This window comes from Mustela putorius, unplaced genomic scaffold (genome assembly GCF_011764305.1).
Source record: "Mustela putorius furo isolate JIRA1106 unplaced genomic scaffold, ASM1176430v1.1 tig00537350_pilon_pilon_pilon, whole genome shotgun sequence".
NCBI lineage: Eukaryota > Metazoa > Chordata > Mammalia > Carnivora > Mustelidae > Mustela > Mustela putorius.
In genome coordinates this window covers 2,805,812-2,820,335 of record NW_025422471.1, presented here as the reverse complement: position 1 = coordinate 2,820,335, position 14,524 = coordinate 2,805,812, and the positions used below count along the sequence as shown (strand labels likewise).

At 37.5% G+C, this 14,524-nt stretch overlaps 1 protein-coding gene across 1 annotated transcript in view; it reads right to left on the bottom strand.

Moving 5' to 3' along the window:
- SLCO4C1 (solute carrier organic anion transporter family member 4C1) overlaps positions 1-14,524 on the bottom strand; it is a 72,714-nt gene that overhangs the window by 42,261 nt on the left and 15,929 nt on the right. The gene's annotated exons all lie outside the window — the stretch shown is intronic.

Genomic DNA, 14,524 nt, shown 5'->3' with positions numbered 1-14,524 from the left:
AGCACCTTCTTTCCCTTTGAAGCTGGTAGTATCCAGGAAACTGCATTTTAACAACAGCCTTAGATGATTTTCATTTCCTTAATATCAGATCAAGATGTATTACTTCCTGAAGAGTGAGATGAGTAAGACCTCCAAAGCACCAATCTTGAAGACTCTTTAACTGGTCCATGGTCATCAGATTTTCAGATGTAAATTTTACATGTAAAAAACTTACTCTTTTAACTTAAAATGTAAAATATACCCTACAATTTAAAATATACCCTATAATATGCCCTTTTATAATCTGACTATTATACGAGGTTGATGATAATTTATATTATCAGATAATCAGCAGATAATTTATATTCATAACCAGGCCAAGTCTGCATTATTTGTCTTACCTTCCTGGCCATGTCAGACATTTGACCTGTGACTTCTGGTTTCAATATTCACTTTTCTGGAGGTAGCAGATTGTACTAAGAATGATCTCTTATTATTTGATACCCTGCACAATTAAATCTACTGACACGTATTTCTTGGTTTATTATTTTTTTCCCATTTCTTTTTATAGTAGAGAAATATCTCTTTGTAGTAATCTACTTGATATTTTGACCATGTGGGTATGCTGTGGGGTTCTGGTGTTTGTTTTTTCCCCAGAGGAAGTAGTCCATGAGGTTTCAACATGTTTGTTTAAGTAAATTTTAAATAGCACAGAAAGAGACGAAGAGAAATACAAAACTCTCCCTTCCCCCTGCTTGCCTCTACCTGATGCTCTCCCCTGTAACTCAGATGGAGGTAATGACCACTGCCAACAAACAGTTCCTTTTATTTTTTTTTTCAGATATTTTCTCACACATTCACACATCTTATATCCATTTACTTTTTTTTACACAAGTATTGTCATACTAAACATACTATTCTCATGCTCAACAACTTCCAGATTTCACTCTTGTGCTGACATCCTTGATGTTGGAATTTAACTGTATTTAAATTTCTTTGTGGGCTGCCATAACATCCCATAGCATAAATGTCGTATATCTTAATCCACAACTTACACATAATAATTAGTAACATAACATTTATTCTTATTATATTGTACATATATTTAGGTCATTACAAACATATTGTGACAAGCATTTTAAAAAATTTCCTTGGCATATTTATGCAAGCCTAACTGTAGTACAGTTTCTAAAAAGTGGAAATGCTAGGTCAAAGTGTGTAAATATTTGTATTTTGATATTGCCAAATGCCTTATCAAAAAGTAAACAGATATGCAATCACACCAGCAATGCAGCAACACTTTGCATAATAAAATTAAACTACTTCCAATCTCTCTGTTTAAACAAATACATGCACATGTGCGTGTACATATTTTTTTATTCAATTTTTTAGGATCATCAATACAATGAAGCATTTCTTATATGTCTATTGGCCACTTGCATATATTTTCTATAAATTTTTCAAATTTACTTCCTAGGTTCCGACTTTGATATCTGACTTAATGAAAGTCTTGCCTTCTCCAAGAGTACACATAAGTTAACATGATTTTACCATAGAATTTTTCTTACTTTAGAGATGACCCCAGAACAACGCAGGTGTTGGGGCACTAGTCCCTGCACAGTCAGAAATCCATGTATAACTTTTGACTCCCCCCAGAACTGAACTACTAATGGCCTGCTGCTGAAAAGAACCCTTACTGATAAATAGTTGATTAGCACATATTTTGTATGTTTCATGTATTAGGTACTAAAGTCTTACAATAAAGTAAGCTACAGGAAAGAAAATGTTAAGAAAATCATAAGGAAAATACATTTATAGTAAGTACTGTACTATATTTATCAACAAAAAACAACAACCCTGTGTACAAGTGGACCCAACACAATTCAAACTCAGGTTTTTGTGTTTCTCAACTGTATTTTTAATTCATATGTAATACAGTTTAGTGGGAAAAAATTGGAATGTAGTATTCTGTCTGATTAACCAAATTTAACCAAATTAAATGTCTTGGGTATGGGTTTACTTTTGGATACTGTTTTTTGTGACTGATCTTTGCAGTCTTTCTCTGGACCAAATCCCTAGTAATTACTTCAGTTGTCTAGGCTTTGAGATACCAACATGTTATCCCAGTTATGACCTATTTCACAGAACTACATGAAAAGCCTGGTAACAATTAACATCATCTTGTATCATTTTTCCCAAGTAAACAAGGCCTAAGATCTACTTACGAAAACTACTATATCCAATATATTACTCTCTATATTATTTCTGAATAATTTCTACTGCTTTTCTTAGAATTGATAAAAAGAAATGACATATCAAGCCACAGAAAGGCTTGGATGAATCTTAAATACATATTGCTAAGTGAAAGAATCCAACCTGGAGAGGTGGGGTTAAGACCCCACAGTAGTAGGAAGATCCTATGCTTGCCTCCTCCCTCCAACACAGCTAGATAAAAATCAAATCATTCTAAACACCCAAGTAATCAGAGAACGGAGAAATCGAAATGCACAGCTAAAGGGAGAAAAGGCCACAACAAGGAAGGTGGTTAGCATGGAGATGAGACAGTGACTTTGGGGAGGAGGAAGGAACCCTGATGATGGAGAGTGGAGACAGAGAGAGAGGGAAAGACTGAGAGAAAGAGAAAGGGAGCAAGTGCACACAGCATGCAGGGGATCTCACATGAAAAATACTTCCCCCAAACCAATACCAGGGAAAATGAGAGGCACGGATTATTTTGAGTTTTCACAACCAGTGTAACTCAAAAACTGGAGTTTTAGAAATCCATGCCACTGTCAGAGTGGAGCCCAACCAGCAGAATAGTGCTTCTGGGGGTGGAGGGGGAGGAGGAAGATGGGGGAGAGCAGAGGCCTGGAAGCAGATATCGTAATATGATGACCCCCTGGGACAAACTGGGGGAGACAGTTATTCCTTGGAGTGCATGTGGGAGAGGTGGCATTACATCTCAGGGGACAAATGTGACAGAGGGCACCACTGCGCTGCCCTTAGCAGAGGGGCACAGACACACCCACTGAAAGCAGCTACTCTGGACACCAGCTTTTTGCTCTGCTTTTCTCTGAACTCCAAGCTCCTGTGAATTGGTCTGGGACAAACTGGCACCAGCCACAGCGTAGGGAGACCCTCCTTCAGAAGACCAAACATAGTCTGTGTTGAGCTGGATCCCTAAAGTTTAGAGTTTTGAAAGTCAGCTGGCATGCCTAAGATAAAACACAGTGCAGTGCACTGCTGGGAAGGCAGACAGTCTGGACACAGGGTGAAGGCAGGGACCTGAGGAATGCCTGGGACACATAAGGAGAGAGTGACCCCTCTTCTGCGAGGGCTTCCCAAACAGCATTAGGCACAAACTGTGAAGACCAGGGAGGGGGCTGGCACTATTTTTCTCTGTCCCACATCACCATGGGCTGACTTAAGCAAGCAGAACAGCACCAACAGTGAAGGCCTCAGCCGCTTACACAAAGCCCCACCATCCTGCGCTGTGCAGGTGATTCTTTACAAGGGCAAGTGTGCCTGAGAACCAGAGCAGCAGAAAACCAGCACCCCTCCCCCAGGAGACTGGGATGAACCTCCCACAGACATGAAGTCCACTGACCACAGAATGCTGCAAAGCTTCAGCCCTAGTGGAAACAGGATCCAGTCCCTTTTAACAAGCAGCCCATAACACACCTGGTTAAAACTCTCCACACTTTGGACAAGGACCAAACATTCCCACTGCTGGCAAGGATAAACTCTGCAGAAGAATGACCTGAGGGAAAGAGCAGCCAAAACACGGCAACAGAGTGCACACAACATACACCAGAAACACTGCCTAATGTCCCAGGTCCTGGAGATTACAGGCCCTCTTCTTCATAAAGCTATTACTCTCGAGAGCAGGAAACATAGCAGGCTTTCTTAACACAGAAAAGAAGACAGACACCTAGATAAAATGCCAAGGAAGAGGAATTCGTCCAGAAAGAAATAACAATAAAAGGTCATGGCCAGGGATCCAATCAGAACAGATTTAAGTAATATGACTGACCCAGAATTTAAAACAACAATCATAAGGATACTAGCTGGGCTTCAGAAAAGCAAAGAAGACACCAGGGAGTCCCTTACCACAAAGATAAAAGACCCCAAACTGGTCAGGCTGAAATAAAAATGCTATAACCAAGATGCAAAGCCAAATGTATGTAATGAGCACAAGGATGGAAGAAGCAGAGAAACAAATCAGTGATACAGGAAACTCAGTGACTACATAAAACATAGTAACATTCATGTCATAGAAGTCCCAGAAGAAGATGGGGGAAAAGAGGCAGGAGGTTTATTTGAGGAAATGATATCTGAAAACTTCCTTAATCTGGGAAGGAAACAAACACCCAAATCTAGGAGGCACAGAGAACTCCCACCAAAATCACCAGAAGCTGGCCAACACCAAGATACATAATAGTAAAATTTGCCAAACACAGGAAAAAGGAAAAAATCCTAAAAGCAGCAAGGCAAAAAGAAATCCCTAACTTCCAAGGGAAGGCATATAAGGTTTGTAGCAGACCTATCAACAGAAACCTGGCAGGCCAGAAAAGAATGGCATGATATACTCAACATACAGAATGGGAAAAAATACGCAGTCAAGAATACTTTATCAAGCAAGATTGTCATTCAGAATGTGAAGGAGAGATAAAGAATTTTCCAGAGAAACAAAAACTAAAGGAGTTCATGACCACTAAACCACCCTACAAGAAAGACTAAAGAGGACTCATTGAGTTGGAAAGAAAGACCAAAAGCAACAAGCACTAGAAAGGAACAGAGAAAATCTCCAGAAACAATGACCTGATAGATAACACCATGGCACTAAATTCAAATCTATCAATAATCACTCTTAATGTAAATGAACTAAATGCTCCAAAAAAAGACAGTGGGTAACAGAATTAAAAAAAAAAAAAATAAGACCCATCTAATATGCTTCCCATATAAGAGACTCTTTTAGACCTAAAGACACCTGCAGATTGAAAGTGAAGAGATGGAGAATGAACATCAAAAGAAATCTGGAGGGGTACCTGGGTGACTCAGTTGTTAATTGTCTGCCTTTGGCTCAGGTCATGATCCCAGGGTCCTGGGATTGAGCCCCACGTCTGCTCCCTGCTTGCCAGAGAGCCTGTTGCTCTCTCTCTCCCCCTGCTTATGTTCCCTCTTTCACTGTCATTATCTCTGTCAAATAAATAAATCTTTAAAAAAAAAGAAAGAAAGAAAGAAAGCTGGAGTAGGCATACTTGTGTCAAACAAACTAGATTTTAAACCAAAGACTGTAACAAGACATGAAGAAGGGCACAATATCATAATAAAGGGATCTATCCAACAAGATCTAACAATTGTAAATATTTATGCCCCCATCTAGGAAGCATCCAAATATATGAAACAATAACAAACGTAAAGAAACTCATTGATAATAACACAATAATAGTAAGAAACTTTAACACCTCACTTACAACAATGAACAGATCATCTCAGCAGAAAATCAACCAAGAAACAATGGCTTTGTATGACACACTGGACCAGGTGACTTAACAGATGTATTCAAAACATCTCATCCTAAAGCAGCAGAATATACATTCTTTTCAAGTGCACAGGAGGCATCCTCCAGAACAGACCACATACTGGGTCACAAATAGGCTTCAACCAGGAGAAAAAGACTGAGATCAGACCATGCACATTTTCCAACCGCAGCTTTATGAAACTTGAAGTCAACCATGAGAAAAAAATTGGGAAGACCACAAATACATGGAGGTTAAAGAACTTCCTACTAAAGAATGAATGGGTCAACCAGGAAATTAAAGAAGAAATAGAAGAAATACATGGAAACAAATGAAAATGAAAACATGATGGTCTAAAACCTCTAAGATGCAGCAAAAGCCGTCATAAGAGGGGAGGATATACCAATACAGGGCTACCTCAAGAAGCAAGAAAAATCTCGAATATACAACCTAACCTTACACCGAAAGGAACTGCAAAAGGAACAGTAAATGAACCCTAAAGCTAGCAGAAGAAAGGAGAGAATAAAGATTATTGCAGAAATAAATGATACAGGAAAAAAAAAAGTGATAGAAAAGATCAATGAAACAAGGAGCTGGTTCTTTAAAGGAATTAATAAAATTGATAAACCCCTAGCCACACATATCAAAAAGAAAAAAGAAATCATCAGTGGGAGAGGAGATACCACAATCAACACCAGAGAAATACAAACAGTGACAAGATTTCATTGAATCATCAAGAATACCAGGAAAAATTATATGCCAACAAATGGGGCAGTCTGGAAGAAAAGGGATGAAAAGTTTGAAGTCAAGGAGGGCTTCTCTGAGCTATTGCTGGCTTTAAAGATCGAGATGACCATATGCCAAGGAATGCAGAGAGCTTCTAGAAGCTGACAGCAACACCCAGTGATGACTGTCAAGGAAATGGAGATCTCAGTTAAACAATCCACCAAAACCATTACTTTCAACAATTTAATGAGCCTGGAAAAGGAGCTTCTGAAAAGCTGCAAATGAGATAGTCAGCTGATGCCCTGAGTTTCAGACTCTGAGCAGAGAATCCAGCTGAGCTGTGCCAGACTCTTGATCCACAGAGACAGTAAGATAGAATTACTGTGCTGTTTCAAATTCAGTTTGCATAATATGTTCTGCAGCAATAAAAAACTAATACAAACATCTTACAAAAAGTTAACCAAGGAAGAATTTGCTTCCTTGAAGGGTGAATAAAAACCAAAAAGGAAAGGCAAAACACATGGCAGAATAGTCTCCACAAAAACGTCACTATGATGTAGATTTTTAAATTACTGTAGTTCCATGCTTTAAAAGTGATCATAACAATTGCTTCTTAAAATCAAAAACTGAAAATGAGGATTAAATAAGCTCATAAATGTGATGAATAAGAGAAGAAAAAAATAAATGGAAAAAATTCAAGGCAAGACATGAAATAAAATGAAAACTGCCATAGAAATGAAAGTCACATCAAAATGGGCAAAAGAAAACAGGACTCTAAGAATTACGAGGAGAATACATATCCGTGACTTGAGAAATATGAACAAAATTAAATAAACCAAAACTAAGACTTAAAAGATTTGAGAGAAAATTATAGAAATGAGGTCCAGACAAAGAAAATCAAACATGTGCATAATCAACCAGAATAGGAAAAAGTATATACTTTGAGGTAAAACTTAGGAAACTTTTCTGAAATAAATGAAGACCAATCTATAATTTAAAAGGCATAAGGCACCCCAGGAAAATTTGATGCAGGGCTTTCAAGACTATTCCCTTATAAAGTTAACAGATTTTAAAGATGAAGAAACACTTGTGCCATCAAGAAAAAAGATAGTCACTTATGTAGAGGGAAATAAAAAACACTTAATTGGTATCAGACTTCTCTAGAGCAACATATCTCATAAAGCAAAGGAAATTATTTTTAAAAAGTAATCAGTGAAAGAAAAGGTGACTCATAAATCTTAAACTATCATTCAAGTATAAAGGCAAAAGACAAATAAACACATTATAAATCTCAAGGAATTACCCCTTCCTGAAAAAAACAAAAACAAAAACAATAACTACTAGAGGGTTCAGTTCAGCCTACCAAGAAATACTTCATTCTGAGATGCCATTGGAGACATGATGATTATTCATCCTAAGTAATATTAAATAATTTATTATATTGCACCTGTTCTAAAACAGATTTTTAAAATAGCTAGGTTTACCTATGATGTGAATTCTGCAGTATTATTAGTTGAAGAAAGTGCCTGAACCCATAATTTCAACATCTAATGAGAAATAAAACAATTCCTGGCAAAACACATTCAACACTAATTTAAAAACATTGTTTTGACAGTACACCACAAGAGGGAGTGCCTGCGCTCTTCATGAGCAGAGGGAATGTGGCCAATAAAACTAAGGCTTAGAACTTGCGTAAGGGACAAACCAGTGTTCAGTCCTACCCACTAACCTGTGCAGATACTAAAGGTAAAGGAGAAAATGAAAATCTATATACCTGGACATTTATAAGTTAAATATCAAACTTAGTCCAATCCTCATCCCCACTCAGAGGCTCACAGCCTGCTTCTCCCCAGGCATTTACCTTCAAAACCTGGACGTTAAGAAATCACGTTTTCCTCTGGGCCCATCCTGCTGCCAAGGATAGGGCAGAATGCTGCAGGCTGAGATGGGATTTCACTCCCCCAGTCACAGGGGGAGTGGCAGGCAGAGGGAGAAGCAGGCTCCCTGCTGAGCAGGGAGCCCAATGCGGGACTCTATCCCAGGACCCCGAGATCATGACATGACCCAAGCCGAAGGCAGCTGCTTAACCGACTGAGCCACCCAGGCATCCCTAGAACCATATTTCTAATGCCAAATTTCTAACTTAAATGTCTTAAACAGAACTCATCATTCTCAAAAAACCATCTTGTCTGCCTCATTTCCCTGTATGTTTATGTTTTTTAGTTATCAAGCTTAAAACATGAGAATCACTCAACATTATATTCCTTTCCTAAAATGACCACACCATATGCTTTTCCCACTGTAATCATATCCGTTGTTCAAGTCCAGCTCAATTTCCACGTCTCCCAAATTGCCCAAAGGAAACGCTATCTTTATTTACTATTCTCTTTCTCCATTCAGTGACAATGAACCCTGATTTAACTGCCTGTATAACTCACCAGGTTCTTGCTTATCATGCTTTGCTTACATTCGATCCTCACTTATGTTAACAGCCATAATAGTGATCATCTTATGCAAGATCCTTACCTATCATGTATTATCTAATTCCCAGAAACAACTTTTGAAGGAGGTACCATTATGTTCCACATTTTACAGATAGGCAAAATCAAGATTAGATTATCTACTTCCAAAATCTCTACGACTAAAGAGCCTAAGTACATAACAGATTCATCGCATGGTTAATGGTGACATAAAGTAAAATTAGTTGGTTATTTAAATAGCTTGCGATGTAAATTCAAAACATTTCTATAAGGGTTTCTATCAACATAAAATAAGGAGAAAAACTTAATATAATTTCTAACAGCCAATCTACTTTTCTAAAGTAAGTGGCCATAACTCACTACAAGATAAGAAAAGTAGAATCCAGGGTACCTGGGAGGCTCAGTCAGTTAAGTGGCTGCCTTTGGCTCAGGTCATGATCCCAGGGTTCTGGGATTGAGCCCTGAATCAGGCTCCCTGCTCAGCAGAGAGCCTGCTTCTCCCTCTCCCTCTCTCTGCCACTCTCCCTACTTGTACTCTCTCTCAATCACTCTGTCAAATAAATAAATAAAATCTTTTAAAAAAAGAAAAAGGAAAGAAAAGTACAATCCGACACACCATGAATCCCATAGGAATGACCACAAAGGCATAAAACCCTTTTTTAAAAATTAGAAAACTCTATGTATAATCTTATACCAAGAAATTTGAAAATGTCTTGAAACTATTGACTTTAAGTTATATAAAATTTGTATATATCTATGATTCTGGAATAAATTGAAATGGGAATCAGAAGTCTACCTCTAAATATTTTTTCTGGAGAATTTATGTCAAAGCTCAACCAAAAACAATCAACCCTTGTATATTATTTAAACTATTCCTATATAGAGAAGAAAATACAAAGTTTCCCAATTTGTTATAAAGTATTAGCACTACTCCATTTCAAAACAGTAGTCATTTGGGGGGTGCCTGTGTGGCATAGTCACTAGGGCTTCTGACTCTTGGTTTGGGTTTGGGTGTTGTTCTCAGGGTCATAGGATTGAGCCCCACCATGGGCTTGTGCTTGGCTCAAGGGTCTACCTGGGATTCTCTCCCTCTGCCCCTCCCCCTACTCTCTTATTCTCTCTCTCTCTCTCTCAAATAAATAATAAAATCTTAAAAAAAAAAAAAAGTCACTTGTAAAGAGGAATGTTAAATCAAAATGTTTTTTGAAAGACGATAAGGCTAGAAAATATGTATGCATTTTTTTAATGTATCACAGAAGATTGAAGTAGAATACAGACAAAAAGGATAACTGGGGGAAAATTAACATTTTTTATGGGTATGGATTTTTTTACAAAGACAGAGTTAAAGGGAACAAATAGTAAGTGCCAGTACCACTAGGCAGCTGCCAAAACACTACAAAAACTGTAGCTTAGTTATATAAAGGCACACAGTAACTTATGCACCAACTCTGGTGGGGAACATACCAGGAAAGTAAGTAAGTACTACGACCTCTTTCTTTCCAATATGCAAACTCCCATTGGCTAAACCCAACAAGAATCCTGGTAGCAAAGTACTAAGGCAACATAGTCCATGGGCCTTACTCTATTAAACTGGATGATAAAATGAATGACAGATCTGGAAAGACAAACAGAGAATATCCATTCAGGACTATCCATTTCTTGTGGGGTATTTTTGGTATCTTAGCATCCATTTTTATCTTTGTCCAGATGAGAAACACTATCTTCAACACAAGAAATCCACAAGAATCTATCACCAAAACATCATCATGGGGTAACGTCAATCCAGCTATTATCCTACCTGAAACCAACACTAAAATGTTGGTCCTCATCAGTGGTCTTCATGTAACAGGCAGAGGAAAATAACAGCAGGACAATTAACAAGCTCCATAGTTCTTCCTTCTAGAGTTGGTCAGAAAGACCGAGTTGACAAACATTGCTTCCTTTCCTATCATCCAGGTTTTGTTCCCTTTACCTCCTGCCTGTACCTCAGCTGGTCTAGGATTTTACAGAGCATTTATAAGTCTTCAGCTCTTTTATCTCTGTTTGGTTGCCATAGTTATCCTTTAACAAGTACTATTGAGTGTGGGAGTGTTAAGAGGCACTCAAGTAAATTCCCTCAGTCCAAAATATATTTTTTGGAGATACTGTATAGAAACAACACAATTTCCCCTGAACTAGGACCTATCACTTCTGCCAGCTCAGTGACCATCTTCTCTTCCTGTTGATTGTTTAATATAAATATATTTATACACACACACACACACACACACACACACACACACACATATATATATATATATATATATATATAAAATTAGGGTACAGTCTAGGCTTTGACTTTAAGGGAATAATGACTGGGTTATCTGATGAAAGCTTTTTATCTCCGGAGGCTAGGACTCAACAAGACCAAGGCAGAAAGCAAAAATTCCATAAATGGAATTTTAGATACAGTAAGAAGAGGCACTAGTCCTTTGGTACTCTCTAGCTCCTTACCTATGCATTCTGTCTATAAAGGATCCAGCAAAACAGAGTGGTTTCTGCCTTATTTAACACATGTATCACGTTCTAAGAAAATTCTGTTCTACAAATTACAACACAATGAACACCATCCCCGCAAGTCAGTTGTTTCTGGGTTTAGGGTACAGAGTAAGACATGCAGGTGAATTTCATGCACACGACTTTGTTACTATATCTCTTTTGCTGCAAATAAGTTTCTTGGTCAGAAGTGGTGTTGTATAGAATATAATTATAATGAATAAGGTATTCCGTACGTCAAACAATGTTGAGTGTTGGTAGAGGCATGGAGAGCAGTGAGAAGAAATTCCTATCTAGAATATATAGTTAAGTTAGGAGGATAATTTGCAACTAGTAGAGATATATTTTAACCTTTGTGTATATTGGTTGCCCTGGGAAAAGCTGGCATATCAGAAGCTCTCAGGACACACCCCTAGAGTTAATAAATTAAGCAGTCCATCTGCAGTGGGGGTAAACAGACCAGTCTTGATGAGGGAAAGGCATGATTGTGGATCCATGCTTATATCATTATGGCCACTCTTTACATGGTACTATTCCACAAGACACTGAATGACATTCCCTGCACAGACCATCGTTTGTTCCTCATTGAGAACCTCTTCCACAAAGGATATGTCCAAATGAGCATTAACAAGTGGCAAAAATATCTTTACATCCATCTACAAGGCAATAAAAACAAGCAGCTTACAAATGTGAGATGCTTGCCTATATAGTTACTTGTGCTTTCCAAACCTACTTGTATCTACCATTTCATTTAATAAGAAATACTGTTTCACATGATTAATTTTATTATTTGTTATAGTAAATAACAATGCTTCATCATGGCAAGTTCAGATCATGATCATGTTTACGTCTAACATACCAACATCTAGTGGCAAACCAAGAGCCGCTTTTCAAATGGAGACTACTATAAGAAGAAGAAACATGGTCTTACTACAAAAACCTGGGGTCTTCACGGTGACTTCCCTGTGAAGACTTGTCAGAGGCTTCTGACACCCTTCCACTCTGCCAAAAACACTGTCTATACTGCTGTAAGAAATTTACCTTTTTTCAGTTCCTACTCAATTCTGGCAATCTTAGGCATTACCTAATAAATATGTTAGATTAATGTATCCAAATGAGGTCGGTGATGCTTCCCAAATCCCAAAAGATACACCAAGGGCTATGCAAGTGCAGAATGTGGAATGTGCGAAGAGGGTACTATAATATGGCCTTGGCCATACTGTTATGGTAGGCTCTTGATGTTTTTGTGGTTTTTCTCTAGCATGCATGTATTTTACTGAGGCTTCTAAAATACAATAAGTAAATAAATAAATACTTAACTGACCAAGTCCAGTTAGCGTAATACCATCAATATAAGGTCCAGCAAGACATTCTGTTGGATAGTAAGATGATCACGGTACCTCTAGACTAGATTATCGCAAATGTCAATTTGGGGCTAGGTAATTCCTTGTTGGGGAAGGGCCTCTCCTGTAGGTCTTGTAGGAGGTCTACCAGTGTCCTCTACCCACTAGGTGCCAGTAGCATCCTCCAATACAGTCATAACAATCAAAAAGTTCTCCAGAAAGAAAAACTGGCCTCAGTTGACAACCACTGCTCTAGACCATATTATACCAAAGAGCAAAATGAGTGTGCAGGACTGATATAAGAGAATAGTGATGTACTCCTGTTCTTCTATAGAAAAGCAAGTCATCTTGATTATTTTGTAGTTGAAAAATGAAACAAAACGTGTGCCAGATCAATAACTATATATTAGATATCAGAGTCTATGTCAATTTGCTCTAGAAAAGGTACCAAATCTGGAAACATGGCTATAATCAGTATTATGTATACTCCATGATTATAAAGTAATAAAAAAATAAAGTTATAATTTTGATTATGTTTACAATGGTCTAAAGTCATTTTCCATGATTTTATCATGCATTTACACCAAATTCATTAAAAAAAAGTGAGAATGTAGTAGGACTTACCACCCTGGTATCTTTCAAATCTTGATGGCATCACTAAACTCTACAATCCTTTTAAGAATACCGTATTATTTCCAGTTTACTATTTCATTCAGGGGTTTTTAATTATTTCTTCCTACAATAATATATCTCAATTCACAGGTCAGGTAACCAGTGTGGAGATTCTTCAGGCTAGTATATCTATCCCCTTTCTATATCCTAAGACTAAGAAAAATTACAGGATGGGTTCTCACTGTGATCTAGAGCAGCTTGGGGCCAAGTCTATTATTGGACCTCTCTAAGTCCCTTTCTTATCAGTGGACCATGGCACTACTCTAGAACTCCAGAGATCAGATGAGTTCAGAGCTATTATCTAACCATCTCCATTGAATATGAATACTACCCTTCCCGCTCAACACTGGATAAAACGTTTTAAGGTAGGAGGAAGCTCTTTCTTTCCTCTTTAAGGAAAGAGAAGCATCATATTCTCCTGACTTTGTTGTAAAGCTCTTCAAAGATATATAGCCTTCTTATCAATAATGAACTCTATCTATGAACTAACTTAGGTCTGGGAATTAGTAAAAGGGTTGTGAAACCCTATAATATTGATTCAGATTGGGTTTCTGCCCATAAAACTTAGAATTTTCCCACTTAAATATGTCAATTTGGTCTCTAAAACTCAATCAGTAATGGAGCTGACCTTGCCTCTGAAGGTTAGCATAGCCCCAGGATCTGGATGGACAAATGAAGAATATCAATACAACTTATATCCTACAGGTCTTTTTGAATTTTCAAAAAACAAGGGTTACCACAAGAACATAAGATTTGGGGTGCCTGGATGACTCAGTCAGTTAAGCATGTGACTCTTGTTTTCTGCACAGTTCACCATCTTGGAATTAAAAGACCAAGCCCCGCATCCAGCTCTGTGCTCAGCTTGGACTCTGCTGGGGATTCTCTCCCTCGCCCCTTGTCCCTCCCCCACTTACCTGTTCCGTCTCTCTCAAATAAATAAATAAATAATATTTTTTAAAAAGAATATAAGATCAATTAAATTTCATAGCAAGAGGCCCTGGGTGTTAATTCAATGTATTAAAAATTGACATTTTAAAAATATATTAAAAATTAAATACCAAAAATGATGAACAAATTATAACTCCTACATTCCCCAAAAATTCTATCTGATGTAGCAATAATAGTAATGGATACTATAAAAATTAAAACCTGACAAAAAAAAAAATTAAAACCTGACAAATACAAAATTTATAGCCTCTAAGTATTATAGTAATAAAGTAAACAAAAGGAAAATAAGAATAAATACCAAAAAATGAATTAGAAATGT